This window comes from Callospermophilus lateralis, chromosome 10, assembly GCF_048772815.1.
Source record: "Callospermophilus lateralis isolate mCalLat2 chromosome 10, mCalLat2.hap1, whole genome shotgun sequence".
In the NCBI taxonomy this organism is placed as follows: domain Eukaryota; kingdom Metazoa; phylum Chordata; class Mammalia; order Rodentia; family Sciuridae; genus Callospermophilus; species Callospermophilus lateralis.
This window is the reverse complement of record NC_135314.1, coordinates 66,250,707-66,272,205: the sequence shown is the minus strand read 5'-3', so window position 1 is coordinate 66,272,205 and position 21,499 is coordinate 66,250,707. Positions and strand designations below refer to the sequence as shown.

The window sequence follows — 21,499 nt, the reverse complement described above, 5'->3', positions numbered from 1 at the left end:
TCACAACCATTGTCAGTGGGAACATCTTACACTAAGTGTCTTGAGGATGAAGATACATCATCTTTTCAGATTTCTTTTCTTACAAAAGAGTGTAGCTTCACATCTCTTGGCAAACAGATGAATGTGACAAATAGTTTGAAATGTCAATAAGGTTCTTAACTAGAGCTGTTAAATGCTGCAGAACAATACTCATCTTCTACCCACAATAAATCTATTCAATAAGTAAATGGAGGGTTTCTAGATTTAGTTTTAGGAATTTATTTTTTTCTGGAATATCATTAGGAATATTTTAGGAAAATCCTAATTGTATTTTATTTTAATAGTCAGTAAAAATAATTGTTTATAAATAAATTGATATTGTCTTCAAATTGAATAGTTACAAAAGCTTCCAAATGGAGAAAAAATATTTTTAGATCATGTGTCTTCAGTTTTAGTTAAGAAAATAGGTTTTCTATATAGACACTGCTTAATTAAGCACAAAAGGAAGCATATTTATGAATGATGTTCAGGCTGGGGATGTGGCTCAAGCAGTAGAGCGCTCGCCTGGCATGCGTGTGGTCCGGGTTCGATCCTCAGCACCACATACAAAACAAAGATGTTGTGTCCGCCGAAAACTAAAGAATAAGAATAAATATTAAAAAAAATTCTCTCTCTCTCTCACTCAAAAAAAAAAAAAAGAATGAATGATGTTCAAGTCAACTCAGTTGACAGTGGTTTAGACGGCTATTTTTAGTATTGCTAGAGTCAAGAGAAGGCTTCCTGGATGGATCAGTTTTGAAGGAAATTCTGAAATGGGATAAATTACTCAGATTTGAGTAATTTGATGATTAGTAAGTTGTATATTAAAAGGCATAAACCTGGGTACAAATGAAGAGTTATATGAAAAAGTAATGAAAATAATTTTTTAGAAAGAAAATTGATAGGTACATACCTGCAGTAGACAAACACTAGACCTAGGGAGTCAGAGTCCCAATTGAGTATCATTGTGATTTTTTTTTCTCTTCAACTAAAATTAAACAGTTGAAGACATGATTAAACAATGTTTTCCTCTCTAGATATAAAATTGATTCTATAAAATATTGCCTAACAGAGTGAGAAGTTGAATTAGACATGAAATAAATAATTTACTTTTTATTCTTAATTCTACAAAGCATCTAGGAATAAAATTTAGGCTAGTTATTCATTAATCAGATAATTTATCATGACTCATGCATTATAATGCCATATATTGTATTTGTTTCTTAAATAATCTTTTAATATCAAAATGAAAAATATACATAATGTTCTTGGCTACCAAGAAATCAGTAAGTATATAATTATTGTCCAATTAATTCCATGGAGTGATAGCATGTTGCAATAATAAATTCCTTAGTAATGTTCCACTTTACTAGATAACTTGTCCATTTTAAACTCATGAAGTAATTTCTATTTAAAGTTAGCCTATTGACCAAGGTCTCATGCTCCCCAAATGCTACCATGTCTTTGAGGAAGAAACTTTGATTTGTTTGTCTCATCAGTGGTTTCCCTTGGGAAAGTAGAGAGAGAAGCAATTCCTCCCTACCTACATTTGTTCTCTGGTTAACTATTGCTTTTGTAGTGATAATGTCAAAATTCATCCCTGAGAACTTTTCCTCTAAATTTAAGTCAAGAAAATAAAGCCTTGTATTGTGAAGAGGCAATTTTCTTGAGTTGGAACTATTGTCATATTTTAGAAAAGATATCTGGAGTAAAGACATGCATATGCAAGGAAATAGAAATGAAATGCCTTACCTGAAGGAACAGAGTGCTTAGAAATACCACCAGCTTGTCATTTTAATAGTTGATAATCCTATAAAAGTGAACCATCATTTTGAAAACAAATATGAACTCATGACATTAAAAAGTATTTTACCTTTTTATGATGTTTCATTTTTCTAACATATACAGGTCAGACATAAGAATATTCTTGGTACAAAAATAAAATCATATATTTTATAAATCAGATTTATAAAGGCAACTATAAAAGTCCTTTATTTCATTCCCCCATCCCCAAAGATCTCAATTTTTTGCCCCCAAATCACTACTATTATAAATTTTATCCTCCCAGACATTTTCCCATGAATTCATTTTCATAAATGTATTGTTTATATTTACATATAAAAATATATTTTTTAAAAAACATTAATAAAGTCACAGAATACAACTTGTTGAAATTGCTTTCCTACTTAATATGTCTTACATTAGACATTAGTATTTTTCAAAAAGTGACAAATGTAGCCAGCATTATCAAAATTCTCTGGGTTATTACAAATGAAGAATCATAAGCGGTTTCAGGTTTACTCAATCAGGGACTTTGAGATTGATAACAATGGGCATTTGAGTGTATTTTAATGCACTTTCAAGTTTGAGAATTATTTCATTCTTCATGCCTGAAATAATAGTCTGTCACATTAACTACAAATAACCCAATGATTTGCCTATTTTTGGTTACAATTTTTGAAGTACTTTATTATGTGCTTTATAGTGTACATACATATATTTATAAAACCTATGCCAAGAAACAGAATTACAATTAAAATTGTTTACATTTAAATAGGTGACATATTATCAACAAAACTACCTGTACCAATTTATATATTCTCACTATGGTTAGTAATACCCATTTCCCTCATTAATACTGTTTTCAGTTTTCCTTTTTATGTTGTAAATTTGATAACTGAAAAAGTAGCTTAATTTAAGTTTTGTAGATTACTGGATGAAGTTGATGATCTTTTATCTTTTCATAATCACCTATTTGTGGTTTGATGAACTACCTATTTGTATCAGTTTTTTTTTCATTTTTCAGTTATATTTTGAACTTTGCTTATTGTTTTTCTTAGGGATTCTGATATACATAGGTCTTTTTTCTTCATCTATCTCTTATTTTTAAATTTCATAGTGTCATATATGGAGTCAAAATCTGATTCTCTCTTTCCTGGTATTTTTTGGCAGTTGTATCTTGTCTAAAAAGGCTTCCTTTCAGTCTCCTCTCTCCTCAATCTAAGATACTTAAAAATATCTTACAACGTTCTTAACAGTTTTATTTTTTAAATAATCTGATATTTATTTATGCTTCTGATGTGAAGTAAAGACTCATTTTTCCCCCAATGAGATAGGCTTTTGTTCAAATACCATTGGATTTTTAGTCCTTTTTCATGATTTAACACTTTCATCCTAAAGTAAATTTCTATCTGTATTCTATTTCTGAATTTTTAATTCTGTTATATTGCTGTTTCTATCTTTTTAAACCAAGATAGCACTATTTTAATAACTGTTGCTTTTTGATACAATTTGATATTAAGTGAAGAAAATTCCAGTATCTGTTTCTGCCTTCCAAGATTTTCTTGGTTTTTCTTCTCCCCATTGATTGTAGAATTGCTTTCACAGGTTTCCTAAGAATAATATTTAATTTATTAATTAATATAGTGAGGATCAACAACTATAATCTACTATATTCTAAGAATTAGTTATATGTTTTTAAGTTCCTTTTTATATTGAACTGAAGTCTTGCTCTCTGTTTTCTCTCTTTTTTTTTAGGTTTATTTATAGGCATTTTAAATATTTTGATTGTCAGTGTTATTCCTTCCCATCTCCGTGGCTTTTTCAAATTATTAACATGTAAAATCCTTTGATTTCTAAATATGAATCTTGTATCTAGCTTTTTTCTCAAATTTCTTTTTTATTCTAATAGTTTTTCAGTTTTTTTCTCGAATTTGTTAGTTATATACACTATTTGTTATAAATGAAAGAACTTTTATCACTTGTTTATTGTGAGTGTGATATATTGTTTTGCAGTGATTAGGACCTTTGTAGAGTTTCAAATCCAGCATAAAATAATGAACATTGACACAGAATTTGTATGAACAAATTTTTGACAACACTGTAAATTCTGTGAATAATGCTATTTTATAGTTTTGAATGGGAAGAGTTGTATATTCTGCTGTGAAAATATTTCCCACAAAATTAAAATGATATGGAATATTTGCAAATAAACGTATTTAATGTTTTTAATAAAGTTTTATTTATGATATGGAAAAATTTGTGTAAATGCATGTATGTTAAAACATTCTATATTTCAGCCTAAAATAGCATATAACTTTGGAAAGTCAGGATTAGTAGATTCCTGGAAATTGGAATCCCTTGACTGTAGATGATACCAGGATTGAAGTCAAGCAAGAACATTTTGGGGAATATGACTTTTGAAGTTATTTTTACAGTACTGATGTATCAATAAGTGTTTTTTAATCTCTTGAGCTATCATATTTCCCTGATATTTGCAGAAGTAGTTATATTTCAGATTATTTTTGATTAAATTTTAAAATTTTAAGTCTTGAAAATGTTTTATGAAGTATTTCAGTTAGGAGTGTGCAGATCAGTTTTTTTTTAGTTCAGACATTTGTTATACACAAATAAGTGGGTAGGCATATCTGTGTAAGTATTCTCTGTGATACAATGGCATGTATGCATAAAAGTACTTATATGACTGTAAAAATTATGGAAAGTTTATTGATATGTTTTCAGATTCTCCATATCAACAAACTTTAAGAAACTTCCACTTATAGACTTTTGGTATGATATGAAAGGAGAATTTTTCCTATTCTCTGAAAAAGCTATTGAAATAGTTCTCACTTTTCTGAGTGTATATCTGTGCGAGACTGTTTTTATCTTCATATACTCCAATTAAAAGCATATTGCCACAGATGAATGCCACAGCAGATTTGAAAATCAAGTTTTCTTCTTTCGATCCAGATATTTTTAAAACATTTGAAAAATGGAAGGAAAAAATGGCATTCTTTTCTCTAAAATAACTGTTGTATAGTTTTAACCTGTATTAACATATTAATATAATTGTATTTATATGCATATTAATAAACTACATTTATATTAATACATAATGGATTTACTACTATTTTTAAATGAATAAGATTTTTAAATTAGTTTTAGTGTTTAATACGATCGATCATCTATTACTCATTTAAATAAAAGTGCTTTGGTACTCAAAATAGAAAAGTATAAAGAGGTCTTAAAAATAAGAACCTCTGCTGTAGTCTGTAAGCAGTTAAAGGGATCATGTCACCATTATTTAGTACCATGTCTTTACTGGACAACATAGTGTTGGTATTTTATAGCTACCTGAAAAACATTTTTAAATTGACATATTTATATGTGTAGTATGCAACATAATGATTTGATATATGTATACAACGTGGAATAATTAAATCAATGTAGTTAGTAGATGCATTGCTTCATATATGCCAATACAAATTTTTTGGATGAGTGAGTCTAAGTCTTCTTTATATTCTCCTCAGTCTATGATCTGTGAAATTTTCTGCATTGTTCTGTGATATCTATATTCCAGATATTATATTTCAGTATATTTAATATAATATATTTCAGTATATTTAATATTGGTATATTTAATATCAGTGTATCTTATATCTAATATAAGTCTATCAGATACTAATTTCAGTATATCATGAGAAAGAACACATTGAACCAGAGACTATGGAAATATTCCATAATGTTAGCTATGATTACCTGTATATTAGAATTCTCAGTAAATGTTGTTTTTATGTTATACATTTTTGTAATTTCTGGTTTTCTGGAGGGCCCTTTATCCCCTTGTCAGCAGATTTTTAGCATAGGAAAATAGAGGCCTATTAAAAAACTTCAGTCAGATTACAGTGTCAAGTTGGTCATATTGGTGACACAGTGCTTCTGCCAAATTTACTGTCTGGGAAAACTTGAATTTTTTCCCAATAGTTTGCTACAATATATTGCATCCTTTAGTAAATGTTCATAAATATTCCTAGCAGTGTGTTTTTCAGGAAGATTATTTCTATATATTTACTGAATAGGTAATACATATAAAACAGCATAAATGGGTAGTTTCTGAAGTCTCATTTCCATTTCTAATCACCTTACCCCACCACTTCCTATAAATAACTAATTTCATTCTTTTGTATTGATGCCGTTTTTAAAGTATAGACAGGAAAACACAGATACAAATAAATTTTAACTCATTTTCCCCTTGTGTAAAAAAAGAAGTAACGTGTACACTGTTATGTATCTTGTCTTTTCTTGTGATATTCTGGAGAGCTGTCATTATTGGATGCAAATAGCATTCTTATTACTTTTTTATATCTATATGATATTTTAATATGCACATATTGTATAATGTGTAATATTAAAAGTGTTACTAAAACAGTTATGCTACAATGAATAGCTTTGTATATATGGCATTTGGTATCTGTGTAAGTATAACCAGCAGGGTCGGTTTTTAATTTTCATCCTGCACATCATCTTTCACTTGCATTCATCTTTTACTTGTACATCAAACAGCACAAGTATTTATAGTTTTATAATGTACTGATTTTCACTTCTACTCACAAAGTATAAAAGTGGTTGTATCTCCACAGACTCAACAAAAGTGTGTGTTGTGTTTGATTATTGCTAACCTGCTAAGAGTAGTATATACATATAATTGAAATTCTGCAGTCTTGTTAGTTATAACTAACCAGCAATGTGTGAGTGAACCTTTTTCTCTTCAAGAATCTTTTAAAAATATTTTCTTTGCTCTTCTTAGATATGCATGACAGTAGAGTATGTTTTGACATATATACATGGAGTATAACTTTCATCCTTGTGGTTGTACATGATGTGGAGTTACACTGTTTGTGTATTTGTATATGAACATAGAAAGTTCTATCTGATTTATTCTACTGTCTTTCCTATTTCCCTTCTCCCTCCCTTCATTCCCCTTTGTCTAATCCAGTGTACTTCTATTCTGTTCTCCCTCCCCCCACCCCATTGTGTATTAGCATACACATATCAGAGAGAACATTTGGTCTTTGGTTTTTTTTTTTTTGGATTGGCTTATTTCACCTAGCATGATAGTTTCCAGTTTTATCCATTAATGGCAAATGCTATAATTTTATTCTTTTTTATGTCTGAATGATACTCCTGTGTGTGTGTGTGTGTGTGTGTGTATCACATTTTCATTATCCACTCATCTGGTTGAAGGACTTCTAGGTTGGTTCCATAGCTTAGCTATAGTGAATTGAGCTGCTGTGAACATTGATGTTGCCATGTCACTATAGTATGCTGATTTTAAATTTTGGGGGTATGTGCTGAGGAGTAGGATATAATTGGTCAAATGATGGTTCCATTCCAAGTTTTCTAATGAATCTCCATACTACTTTCCATAGTGTTTGCACCAATTTGTAGTCCCACCAGCAATGTATGAGTGAACCTTTTTCCCAACATCCTTGCTAACATTTATTGTTACTTTTTTGTCTTGATATAATTGCCATTCTGACTAGAAACAGATGGAATCTTAGTATAGTATTAATATACATTTCTCTAATTGCTAGAGATATTAAACATTTTTTCATATATTTGTTAACCAATCATATTTCTCTGTGAAGTGCCTCTTTACTTCCATTGCCCATTTATTGATTGGGTTATTTTTTTTTTCTCTTCAAGTGTCTTAAGGCCTTTAAAAAAAAAAAAAAAAAGACATTGCCATGACTTGCGTGGCCAAATTTTATAAAACCTGCAAGAGTTGGCGAGGGGTGATGGTGGATTAAGAAAGACAAACAAACACTTAGAGAAAGCTGGGATCAGGTGGGACACTGACCTCTGAAAGAGGAGCAGAGCTAGTACACATGTTTATTATAGAGGTTTAATCATCAAAAGATTATTTGTGGGAAAGTGTCTGCAAAGCAGACAGATTGAGGCTGATAGGTTGCAGCACTAGAAATACATTGTGATTATTTTATGCCAAGAACAGCTATTTTTTTAATTCTTCTTTGTGTGTGTGTGTGTGTGTGTGTGTGTGTGTGTGTTTATGTATCACATTTTCATTATCCATTCATCTGGTTGAATTACATCTAGGTTGGTTCCATAGCTCAAGGTTGGTTCTTAGCTCAAGGTAAAGACTGATACAGTTTTGTGCCTTTGCACAGAGTTTTCTCAGGCAGTAATGTTCACCATAGCAGTCTTGGGTAATCTTGACCTGTACCTTTGCACAGAAAGTTCCCAGCTACACCCAAGAGGCAGTCAGAAACGAGGATCCAAGTCTCTTTTGTCTTTTATTAATGGACAAAATTATGGCAAATACTTAAACATTTCATAGATAGACATGAAATTTATTTGTTTAGATTTCAGCATGAATAGTATGTACATTACTACTTGGTATCCAAATGTGTAGTAAAAAAAAGTAATAAGATGAAACATGTATCCCCATTGATTTATGTTAAGAAGATAAAAATGCAAAACTATTAGGACTCAAGCTCAGATGCCCCAAACTACCTGGTTTCAAACACAAGTTCAAGAGTTAGAGTTATACCTCCAGTGTCTACGTTTCAGTTGCCAATATTGTCATATTTCATTTAAGCCTTTCTTTTGAACTTGTCCACCCTTCTTCTCTGTAAGTTCATAGATTTCCATTATTATCTTTTCAACACTCATGTCTTAATGCAACATGTCTATCTTCCAATAATATTTTTAGTTAGACTGCTATTAGTAATCATTAATGGTCTGGTTTTCTCCCAATACATGAATATTTTAATATATTTCCAGAAACTACCAACAATTATAAACTGTGGGATTAGGAGAAGGTGGAAATAGTACATTATTTAATGTTTATGTGTATGATTGGATGATGCAAGAAAATAAGCATTTAGCATTTTTGTATGGTTTTTTGCTTGAATGACAAAATATTTTCATCTTGCATGTTCCCTCTGGATAATAAATAATGGGAAGTATTGAGAGTAGTAGTGAAAGAATTGTGGGGTCTTATTCTGGTTTGAGGAGGGGAAGTTTTTTTATTCACCAAGTCTTAGATGAAATCGTGATGCATTAACTGATTTTATTTGTGAAGGGTCTATCAAAGCAAAGTCCATAAAAATAAGATCTCAAAAATATTTGGCAATGTTTAAAATAAAATTTATTGAACTGAGAGTTAGATACAACATATGAAGTATCAAGGCCTTCTTCTATATCAGTTCTTACTAATCAGTCTTAAAAATGAGAAATAGATAAATCAAATTTATAAGGTTTTATAAAGGGACTAATGTATTAAATATTTTGTATCCTTAAAAATGTGTCACATAGTAAGTATTAAGTATTTGCCCCTATTTTTATTTTAAAAATAAGCCATATTGCTGGGTACAGTGGTGTATACCTATAATCCCAGTGATTCAGAAGGCCAAGGCAGGAATATGGATGTTCAAGGCCAGTCTCAGCAACTTTGCAAGGCCCTAAGCAATCTAGTGAGACTCTGTTTCAAAATAGAAAATAAAAAGGACTTGGGGGACTGGAGATGTGGCTCAAGGGGTAATGCGCTCGCATGGCATGTGCAGGGTGCTAGGTTTGATCCTCAGCACCACATAAAAATAAAATAAAGATGTTATGTCCACTGAAAACTAAAAAATAAATATTAAAAATTCTCTCTCTCTCTCTTAAAAAAAAATTTTAAAAAAAGGACTTGGAGCTGTAGCTCAGTTGGAAAGTGTCCCTGGTTTCAAGCCCTGGAACCAAGGGTGGAGTTGGGGAGGACAAGAGAGAGAGAGAAGAAGCTGTGTAATTCTCTTTTTTAATTAATTATTTATTTGGTGAGGTCCTTTTTGTATGTGTTTTCTTTTTTGGAACTGAAGATGAACGCAAGGCTTTGTCAATGTAACGCAAATGCTTTTCTGCTAAGCTAAATCCCAGTCCAGCTATAAAATTCTTAATAAAAATATTAAAGACTTGAAGCAGTGAAATTATTTTCAGTAGAAAAATAAAACTGGTACAACTTTGATTCATTTAAACTTTGCATATGGTCCTTTTGGAAGTTATTGATACTTTTATAAGGTTAGTAGTGCTTGAAATGAAATTAAAATGGAATGTATACTTTTGAATCATAGTTCTGTTTATATTTTTGTCAAATCTTTAGGTATCAAATATTCATTTGTTAAACAAATAATTATTGGGTATTTAATATGTACCAGTACTGAAAACACATAGTTAATAAAAGAGATGAGAAAAATTCTTTATGGGACTTACATGACAGTAGAGTGTATTTTGATATATTATTATACATATATGAAGTATAACTTCTCATTCTTGTAGTTGTACATGATGTGGCGTTACACTGAACATGTACATATGTGAACATAGGAAAGTTATGTATGGTTCATTTTACTCTTTCCCATTCTCATTTCCCCTCCTTTCCCCACTTCTACCTGTTGAATCTGATGAATGTTCACTTCTCTCTCCTCCCTGCCTATTGTGAGTTAGCATCTGTGTATCAGAACATTTGACCTTTAGTTTTTTGGGGATTGCCTCTTTCACTTAGCATGATAGTCTCCAGATCCATTCATTTAACTGCAAATGCCATGATTTCATTCTTCCTTAGGGCTGAGTAATATTCCATTGTGTATATCTGTATATCCATTTATCTGTTGAAGGGCATCTAGGTTGGATCCATAGCTTAGCCATTGTGAATTGACTGCTATGAACATTGATGTGGCCAGGACACTATAGTTTTCTGATTTTAAGTTCTTTGGGTTTGTACAGAGAAGTAGTATAACTGGGTCAAATGGTGGTTCTATCCAGGTTTTCTGAGGAATCTCTTTAGTACTGTAAAGAGTGGTTTCACCAATTTTCAGTCCCACTGGCAATGTATGAAGGTACCTTTTTCCCCATAGCCTTGCCTACTTGTTTTCTTGATAATTGCAGTGAGATGAAATCTCTATTTAGTTTTAATTTGCATTTCTTTAATTGCTAGTGAGGTTGAACATTTTTTCATATATTTGTTGACCATTTGTATTTCTTCTTCTGTGACGTTCTGTTCAGTTCCTTTGCCCATTTATTGATTAGGTTGTTTATATTTTTGGTGTTAAGCTTTTTGTGTACTATGAATATCCTGGAGATTAATACTCTATCTGAGGTGCAGGTGGCAAAGATTTTCTCCCATTCTGTAGGCTCTATCTTCATGTATTTGATTGTTTCCTTTGCTGTGAAGAAGTTTTTTAGTTTGATAAAATCCCATTTGTTGATTCTTGATTTTACTTCTAGCACTTTAGGAGTCTTGTTGGGGAATTTGGTTCCTTAACTGACATGGTGGAGATTTGGACCTACTTTTTCTTCTAGTAGGCACAAGGTCTCTGGTCTGAGGCCTATGTCCTTCATCCACTTTGAGTTGAGTTTTGTGCAGGGTGAGAGGGGTACATTTTCATTCTGCTACATATGGATTTCCAGTTTTCCACCACCATTTGTTAAAGAGGCTATCATTTCTCCATCATTGCCTAGTATGAAATAAGTGTATTTATGTGGGTTAGTCTCTGTGTATTCTATTCTGTACCATTGGTCTTCATGTGTGTTTTGGTGCCAATATTATGCCTTTTTTGTTACTATAGCTCTATAGTATAGTTTAAGGTCTGATATTGTGATGTCTTCACCTTGTCTCTCCTTGCTGAGGATTGCTTTGACTATTGTGGGCCTCTTATTTTTCTGAATGAATTTCATAACTGCTTTTTCTATTTCTATGAAGAATGTCATTAGAACCTTAATAGGAATTGCATTGAATGTGTATAACGCTTTTGGTAGTTTGGCCATTTTGATAACATTAATTCTGCCTATCCAAGAACATGGAAGATCTATTCATCTTCTAAGGTCTTCCTCAATTTCCTTTTTTAATGCTCTTTAGTTTTCATTGTAGGGTTTTTCACCACTTTTGTTAGAATGATTCTCAAATATTTTCTTTCCTCATTTTTTTTTCTTTTTGGTACCAGTGATTGAATCCAGGGTACTTAATCACCAAGCCACAACCGCAGCCCTTTTTCGTATTTTATTAGGGACAGCATCTTCCTGAGTTCCTCAGGGCCTCTCTTAAATTGCTGATGTTGGGTTTGAACCCATGATCTTCCTACCTCAGTTTCCTGAGGCACTGAGATTACATGTGTGTGCCACTGTGCCCGGCCAAATATTTTATTTTCTTTGAGGCTACTATGAACAGGATAGTTTTGCCAAGTTCTACTTCAGTTGATTTATCACTTATATAGAGGAATGTGATTTATTTATGAGTATTAATTTTATATCTTGCTACTTTGCCGAATTTATTTATTAGTTCTAGAAGTCTTCTGGTGGAATTTTTTTTTTTTTTTGATCTTCTAAATACAGAGTCATGTCATCAGTAAATAGAGATAGTTTGAGTTCTTTTTTACCTATTTGTATCCTCCTTCTTCTGCCTAATTTCTTAGGCTAGTGTTTCTCAAGGACAGTGTTTAATAAAAGTGGTGAAAGAGGGCATCCTTGTGTAATTTTTAGAGGGAATGCTTTTCAATTTTTCTCCATTTAGAATGATGCTAGCCTTGGGTTTAGCATATATAGCTTTTACGATGTTGAGGTATGTCCTACTATCCCTAGTTTTTCTAGTGTTTTGAACATGAAAGTGTGCTGTATTTTGTCAACTGCTTTTTCTGCATCTATTAAGATGATCATATAATTCTTGTTTTTAAATCTGTTGATATGATTAATTACATTTATTGATTTTTGTATGTTGAATCAACCTTGCATCCCTGGGATGACACACCACTTGATTGTGGTGTACTATCTTTTAATGTTTTTGCATGTGATTTGTGAGGATTTTATTGAGAATTTTCGCATCTATGATCCTCGGGGGATATTGGTCTGATGTTTTCTTTCCTTGATGTGCCTTTTTTCTGGTTTTGATATTAGCGTGATATTAGCCTTCTATAATGAGTTTGGAAGGGTTCCCTCCCTCCTTTTCTGTTTCATAGACTACTTTAAGAACTGTTGGTGTTAATTCTTCTTTGAAGGTCTTGTAGAACTTGGTTGAGAATCCATCTGGTCCTGCTTCGTAGGCTTTTGATGGTGTTTTCTATTTCATTACTTGAAATTGGTCTGTTTAAATCCCATGCGACCTCCTGATTCAGTTTGGGTAAGTCATATATCTCTGGAAATTTGTTGATGTTCGATATTTTTTATTTTATTAGAGTATAAATTTTCAGAATAGTTTCTAATTATCTTCTGTATTTGAGTCATGTCTGTTGTGATATTTCCTTTTTAGTTATTTATTTTAGTAATTTGACTTTTCTCTCTTTTTCTCTTTGTTCCTTTGCTGGTTCTCACTTTTAATTTTCATCTTCTTGAAATTATTGAGTATATTTTTTAGTGAAGGCTTTTTTTTAAAAGAGAGAAAGAGAGAGAATTTTTTAATATTTATTATTTTTTTAGTTTTCGGTGGACACAATATCTTTATTTTATTTTTATGTGTTGCTGAGGATCGAACCCAGTGCCCCGCACATGCCAGGTGAGCACGCTACCACTTGAGCCACATCTCCAGCCCTAGTGCAGACTTTCTATTTGTAAAAACTTTTGTGTATCATGGAAAGCTTTTATTCCTTTATCAATTCTGAAGCTTAATTTTGCCATGTATAGTATTCTTGATTGGCATCCATTTTATTTCTGAGTGTGGTATATATTATTCCAATACCTGCTAGCTTTGAGGGTCTGGGTTTAGTGATTAGCTGAGATCTCGATTGGTTTCTCTCTCAATGTGACTTGTCATTTTTCTCTGGCAGCCTTTCAAATTCTATAATTTTGTATGTTAGTCATGTTCATAATAATGTGCCTTGGTGTGGGTCTGTTATAATTTTGTATATATGGGATCCTATTAGTTTCTTTATTTGATTTTCCATTCATTCAGACATTATTTCATTGAAAAGATATTTATTCCTTTGGTTTGTATATCCAAGCCTTCATCTATCCTGATAAACCTTAAATTTGGTCGTTTTATGTTATCCCATATTTTCTGAAAGTTCTGATCATGATCTCTTAATACCTCTTTTACACCTTCAGCTTTGTTTTCAAGATTATGTTTTGATCTTTATTACCGGAAACATCTTCAAGTGGTCTAGTTAGTTAGTGGTACTTTCTATTGAATTTTTTAAATTGATTTCTTTGAATTGAGAATTTATCCTTGTTTTTTTTTTTTTCAGAATCTCTTTATTGAAGTGATCTTTCACTTCTTGTATTTTCTCTCTGATTTCACTCTTTATATTGTCCTTTACTTCACAGTTCACTTTAACTATATACATTCTAAACTTCTTTTTTGACATTTCCACTGTGGTGTTGATAGAGTCTGTTATGGAGTATCTTGGTTTGTTTGGGGCAGTTTGTTCCCTTGCTTTTTCATGTTGTTTGTGTGTCTATTCATTTAACAGTATTGAATCTGAGACAGTAGAGTTTCTACCCTGTAGACTTACAGTATCTCTGAACATTTCTAGTACTTCTGTTTAGGGGGTGACAGATAACAACAACCAACACAAATGATATACAGTATTCCACATAGTTCCTACTATGACATCTGCAGTGTTAATTATCACAATGAATACAAATGATATGATCTTTTATTTCCTACAATAATAACAGCGAGTTTGTAAACATGTTACAGTTTCAAATGGTGAACAGGGAGAGAACAGAAGTGATATAAGATGTGATGATTATGCAGGTAGAGGAAAGAAAGTAGAATTAAAAAATCAAAGGAATAGTGAGAGAATAATAGAGATTGGCTGTTAGTGGATGAAAAGAGAGGAAGAGAATTAAGGGAAACAGATAAGAGAAAAAAATTTATAAAGTATATATATATATATATATTTACATACAGTAAAATCAAAAATAAAAATAAAATATATTAATCAAATATCCTACTCCTCACAAAATTGATCCATGAAAAATTAACTGACTTCAAAAATGCTAGAAATGAAAACAAAACAGATATAAGTATATATAAATGTCCATGAACCATTAGGGTCACAATTAAACATAGAAAAGGGGGAAAAAAGGAAGAAAGAAAAGGAAAAAGAAGAAAATCTTGATGAAGAGTTAAAAGAATTCTTTCTATTAGAGTTTGAAAGATTCTCAGCTCCTCAGCAGTTTTAGGTAGGTTGTCTGGAGTGTGCTGCGTCACCCTCTGGATTGCTGGAGTGAGAGAGGTAATCCCCTAGGCAGAATTCCTGGAGGCAGGGTTTTGGCTTAGGTGGACTCCGTGCTTTTCGCTGATTCCCAGTTTGAAGATTTTAAATGAACACACCTCCAGGGCCCGTATTTGCCGGTCCATTCTGGGAGACTGTACCCTAGGGATATGACCTGGGTTCCACTCATGTGGTGAAGGAACCAATTCTTAGTCCACTGTGTCACCTTGCTGAGAAGCTGCTTGTCTACTTTCTTAGTTTTACACCACTGAGCAGTTAGGAAATTGTCCTCTGTTCTACCTTCTTAAATCCACCTGGACCTTACATTTTAATGACAGACAAATGCGTAGGATGACAACTTTCTGCCATATGTAAAAACAGCTTTATTCAATTATAACTGGCATAAGATAAACTATACATATTAAAAGTGAGAATTTGTTTATGATTTAAATATACTACACACACAAGCATACATACGAAGGAAACACCACCACAATCAAGATAGGGCACATATTCATCATTTCTTAGAATTTCATCGTGCCCTTTTGTAATCTCCATTTCTTCACCAATTTCCCTTCTAATCCCCAGAGGACCAACTGCTCTACTTTCTGTCAATGTGGTAATCCACAGTGGATACTTGAAGCTTCAGATAATACTGAACCCTGTACATACTGTGATATACCTATGATAGAGTTAATTTAAATTAAGCACAGTAAGAGATGAACAACAATATAAAAAGAACAATTCTAGCAATTTGTGTAATAAAATTTATGTGAATGTGGTCTCTCTTGAACGAATAAAGGCATTTGTTTTTTATTTTTAGATCATGCATGCATGTAACTGAAACTACAGGATTTGAAACAGCAGCTAAGGAGTAGTATTGTGCTTATTTATATATTCTCCAATTTTATACAAGTAGATTCATAAACCATGTTCTCTCTTTTGGTCTGTATTCTTTGACTTGATATAGTAACTTGAGATTCATTCATGTTGTTTCGATCAGTAGTTTATTCCTTTTGAGTAGATATACTTTGTTAGAAGTACTACATTTTGTTTATACATTTACCTGTTGATAGACAATTTTCCTAGTTTCTGGTTTGGGCCTATTACAAACGTAACTGCTGTGAACATTTTTGTGCAAGCCTTTATATAAATATATGCTTTCATTTCTCTTTGACAGACACAGAGGAATGAAATGGCTGAGTAATAGGGCAAGTGTATGTTTAACTTTTCATGAAAATACCAAACTGTCATCCTAAATTTTTTTTTTCCTTTCAGCAATGTATGAGTTACTCCATGCCCTTACCAGTACTTCTTATAGCTAATCCTTAAAATTTTCAGATATTGGGCTAGGGAGATAGCTAAGTTAGTAGAGTGCTTTCCTCATATGCACAAGACTCTGGGTTCAATCCCGTACCACGAAAAGAAAAAATAAATTAGTTATTATAATCAGTATATGATTGTATTTTATCTTGATGATACTTTGCATTTATTCATAGTACTAATAAGTGAAACATTTCTTCATCTGATCATTTGTTTTAGCTGATCATCTTTGGTGAAGTGCCTGTTTGTTCATTTACACATTTTTTAAATTAAATTATTTTCTTATTGTTGAATTCTAAGAGTTCTTATGTATTTTGGATATAGTTCTTTTGTCAGATATATGACCTGCAAATATTTTCTTCTATTCTCTTGCTTGTCTTCCACTTAACAGTAATTTTTAAAACTATTTCCACTTTTTAAATTTATTATTATTTTTGGTACTGGGTATTGAACATAGGGGTGGTTCTTTTGTTTTGTTTGTAGTGCTGAGGATAGAAACCAGGGCCTTCTGCATGTCAGGCAAGCACTCTACCACTGAGCCATGTCCTCAACCCCACTTAACAGTAATTTTAAAGAACAATGATTCTTAAGTTTGATGAAGTTTCTATTTATATGATAACAGTGCAGTGCCATGCTTTCTCTCTGGAATGTGGACGTGTAGAAAGTTTTATTCATTGTGTTTTTCTTAACCAAAAGAATATGGTTAATACATTTCATAATGTACATATCATTATTCTCATTTTCCTTTTTTCTCTAAACTTTATTGCCAGTTAGGGAATTTAAAAAATTAGTTTTCCTTGGTCATCAGAGTTCCTTCAGTGTGTACTATTCTCAGGAGACATAACCATTAATGAGTAGTTCTTATCTTGAGAAATACGGTAGTTCTTACCTGATAAATATGGAAGTTATAAAGATTTAACCTCTCTATATTAGTATTTTGTGGCTACCCAGAAGTGTTACTATGTTTTTATATGTTCTGTTCATCTCCCTATCAAACATTATAATTAGCCTAAGTGGAGGATTAATCATTTTTTAATTTTTATTTTTATTCTTCATTTGTTCGTACCAGGGATTAAACTCAGGGGTACTTAACCAGTGAGCCACATCCCTAACCCTTTTTTGTATTTTACTTAGAGATAGGATCTCAATGAGTTGCTTAGGGCCTCACTAAGTTGTTGATGCTGGCTTTGAACTCAGAATCTTCCTGCCTCAGCCTTCTGAGCCTCTGGGATTACAGGCATGCACCTCCATGCCTACCCTTAATAAAAAAAAAAAAAAAATTAATAGGACACTAGTGTGTGCAACTTGAAGGAAAAATATTTTAGAGTCATGTTGTTAACTCTTAATAGAATTACATAGGACCATCGGTCTAATTATAATTAACTAAAGTGAGATCTAGTTGCTATAATTTATAGAAATATTTTAAGAAACTTTATTAACACTTATTGTATGTATAAAAGCCAGAGCTAATGTAAGGAACCTGGAGTGATCATTTCTCAACTAAGATTCTAAATTTATCACCCTTCAGTGGTTTTGCTGGCATGAAAGTGTCTGCAAATATTGCCAGCATCATGACATTAAATATGTGACTTCCCAGGAGTTTAAATGTTTACATTTGCTTTGGTTCTGATGTTAGAGATTTTATCCAGGGTCTTGCACATGCTAAGCCTGCACTCTACTACTGAGCTATTATTATCCCCAGCCCAGCAATTTAAATCTCCATTCTTGTTTATATTTCTGATTTGTAACTGAACTGATTCAGAGAGGGAGAATTAGTTATAAGAAAGAAACCAAAATAAGAAAAACATGAAGATACGGACTAATTCCTTCAGAGCTGTTTCTAATATTGGTTAAATTTTTTAATGCAGATTAAATTAATTGAGGAGTTGGCTTCATATCTAGCCACCAAAATTCAGTAATAAAAGTAGATGATTAAAAGAAAATCATTAAATGTTAGACTTTTAAGATTTTTCTAAATAATCTGGAGAGTAGAACATCTACCTCATACCTTTTACTGACTTTTTAATATTCTTGGCTCTACTGATATTATAGTACTCTTCTTTCTTCCTTTTGAATCTTTAGCATTGAATTATAACAATTGATTTATTATACATATTACACATTCACTATTTGTACTCATATGTCTATTTTTGCTTTTTTATAATTATATTTTCTTAATCACAAGCTCTTTACAAATAAAAACCATGGCTACTGTTTCCTTTCTGAACTTTCTTGGTGCCTCATAAAATGCCCTAGATAGAGGTTATTCAGCAATTGTTGACTTGCGGTGATAGTGAAATTAACTGATCATAAAATCAGTTTCCTAAGCAGGCTGAGGGTAATGTCAAAAATTTTTCGGAAAAGGGAAGACATGAAAATCCATATATAGTGCCCCTTCATCCTTATGTCTGTGTCAACACCTAGAAACTTGATTTTGAACAACATGGAAATTATATAGCTCTTCATTGTTTTTGGACAAGGTATCAGTTTATATCATATCAAAGTATTATTACTCTCAACTCGTAATACTAGAAATGAACCTCAACTTTTTAATATTACCACCAAAAATATTTTATACTACCTAATAAGCCATAGTAAAGGCAGAAGTAATTGCTTATAAGTAATGCCGAAACTTAAAACGAAAAAACTGTTTTAGGGAATTGGGAATTCATATAGAAAGGTATTATCCTAATCATTAATTTATAAAATTGTGTTTTACCTAAATTTTTAAAGAATTTAGTGCATTATTGCTTGAGAAGCAATCAGAACATTAAATCTTGAGTGGTTTATTTTAGACTTGTGTTAAGTTCATATCACCATCAGGGAACTGTAAGTCTTAATGAAGGGTGATTCTTAATTGACTTATGAGTAAGTACAAGTAAATGAATGATTGAAGTTAAATACAGTAAGCTAAGTAAAGTGAAATTTCAGAGGACCTACTAGTTCCCCTTTTTAAAACCTTTTTTTTTTTTTTTTTTTTTTTTTTTAATTAGGAGCAACTCTTTTTTTTTTTTTTTTTTTTTTTTTTTTAAGCAACTCCTTTTTAAATTTACAGAAGTCTGGACACAGAAGTAAGCTATTTTAAAATGTCCAGAATAAAGCAACTAAATTGTTTTTCAGAAAATGAACTTACTGTTTATGAATTAAATTTTACTTCAGTATTATAAATCTAATTTTACCTTGAATTTAGCAATTCAGTCTTGATTTTAGTCTGGACAGATTGTTTTGTTGGAGTTCTTTTGACATGTTAACAATCAAAAATTGGTAAATGTCATATAGGGACTTTTGAAAGAATAATGTAAATCCAGTTTTAGTATACCTTATCAGAAATGTTTGGGACCCAAAAGTGTTTCAGCTTTTGTATTTTTTCCAATTTTGGAATACTATATTTACTCAGAATTTATTGAGGATCATCCTTAATCTAAAAACCTGAAATCCAAAATGCTTCAAGATCATGACACTCAAAAAAAGGATTCTGATTTGGAGCATTTTGTATTTCAGAGTTTTGGATTACAAATGCTCATTCTGCAGTTTATTATTTAAGATAAATATTTAGTACATGTCTGAACTTAACAATGTTAGTTCATTCAGTAAATTATAGTAAGCATTATTGAGTGTTTTTGTTGTTGTTGTTTAAGATTCTTCTTTTAACATAGATTCAGTCATTTTGGAGTCCTTGACTAAATTTATGCTGACCTAAATATAGTTAGTTGCTTTCAGCAATTACTTTCATATTATAACAAGCAATACCAGTGCCAGTGAGACCCCCATGCCAGCCATAGTACCTAACTTCCAACATCAGAAACAAAAAATATCTGTTAATACCTGTAATATGAAAATGCTTGTGGGACATCCAGGATGTTGATTATTATTAAAACTTTCCATATATATTGGTGTAGCAATACTTCATACCAGAATTTCCAGAATGTCCTGATTTTTACATATTTATGTCCTAGTGTCAATATGTATTTATGTTCATATACTCTGATTTTGAGTTCTTAAGTAAGCATGGTGTCATAGTGATTTCACAGAAAACTTAAACTTCCTACCTTTTAGACATTTTTCTCAGATGACCAGCTCTCACCAGTGCCTAAAGCTAGGTAGAACACTTCCCTAGTGCTCCAGATCCCTCTGTTATGCACATCCTTCTTTCTCAGTTCCATAATATGAATTTTTTTCCATCTCTGGTCATTCCATTTCACAACATTCTTCCCTTTAGAATGACTTATATCTTCACTGCCTCTAAAACTTCTCAAGCTAGTAACAGCAAGTATAATTTAGATAAAATATTCCAATATGGACTGTAGTAAAAGTTCTTATTACTGTTAGTTTCTTGCCAAAGTATAATTGTGAGAATAATCTTATCAACACATATATAGTAATATTGTGAATTGATATGTATTATATAGTTTTTAATATTTCAGTTTTATTCTTCATAAAATAGTGGAATCACTAAAAAACAGTACAAGACATCTTTAGGAGGAGCTCAAAATGACAGAGATACTGAATAGTTAGCACCCTTTGATTTTTTAAAATATTTTTCAGGTGTCTAAAATTGGAATTAACATTTTCAGTAAAATAAAATCGTATTAGAAACTTCTTAAATCTGAATAAATCATATCCCGATGAACTAGTTTAAATGTTTCTAAAGACTATATTGCTTTTTATAAAACAGAACTCAATGATGATCATAGGCCATAATACAGTTGTGCATCAGAATCCAAGGGGAATTGGTTCCAAAACTCCCTCACAGATACTGAAATTCTTGGATAGTCAGATCTCTTCTATGAAATGGCATAACATTTGTATACAACCCACACATATCCTCCTGTAAGTTTTAAATCATCTCTAGATTACTTAAAATAATACAATGTAAATACTATGTAAATCGTTATATTTATTGTTTAGAGAGTAATAAAAAATCTGCATATGTTCAGACATGTATGAACATTTTTTGTTTTTTTCATATTTTTCCTAATGTGTTTTGTCTGTGGTTGTTTGATTCTGTGGATAGGTAATTAGCAGATATACAAGGCTGACTAATAAATTTAAATCAGAAACCTTAAAAATGCTGATGATTAAGAAATTGTAAAGGTAATTGAACAGCTGGACAAACGTTAGGAACATTTGTTCCTTCTGTGAGTTGACCATAGTCATTTGACTTACAGGCACTA

General features: G+C 31.6%; 1 protein-coding gene across 1 annotated transcript in view; it reads left to right on the top strand.

Moving 5' to 3' along the window:
• Positions 1–21,499, top strand: part of Nectin3 (nectin cell adhesion molecule 3) — a 139,863-nt gene that overhangs the window by 80,059 nt on the left and 38,305 nt on the right. The gene's annotated exons all lie outside the window — the stretch shown is intronic.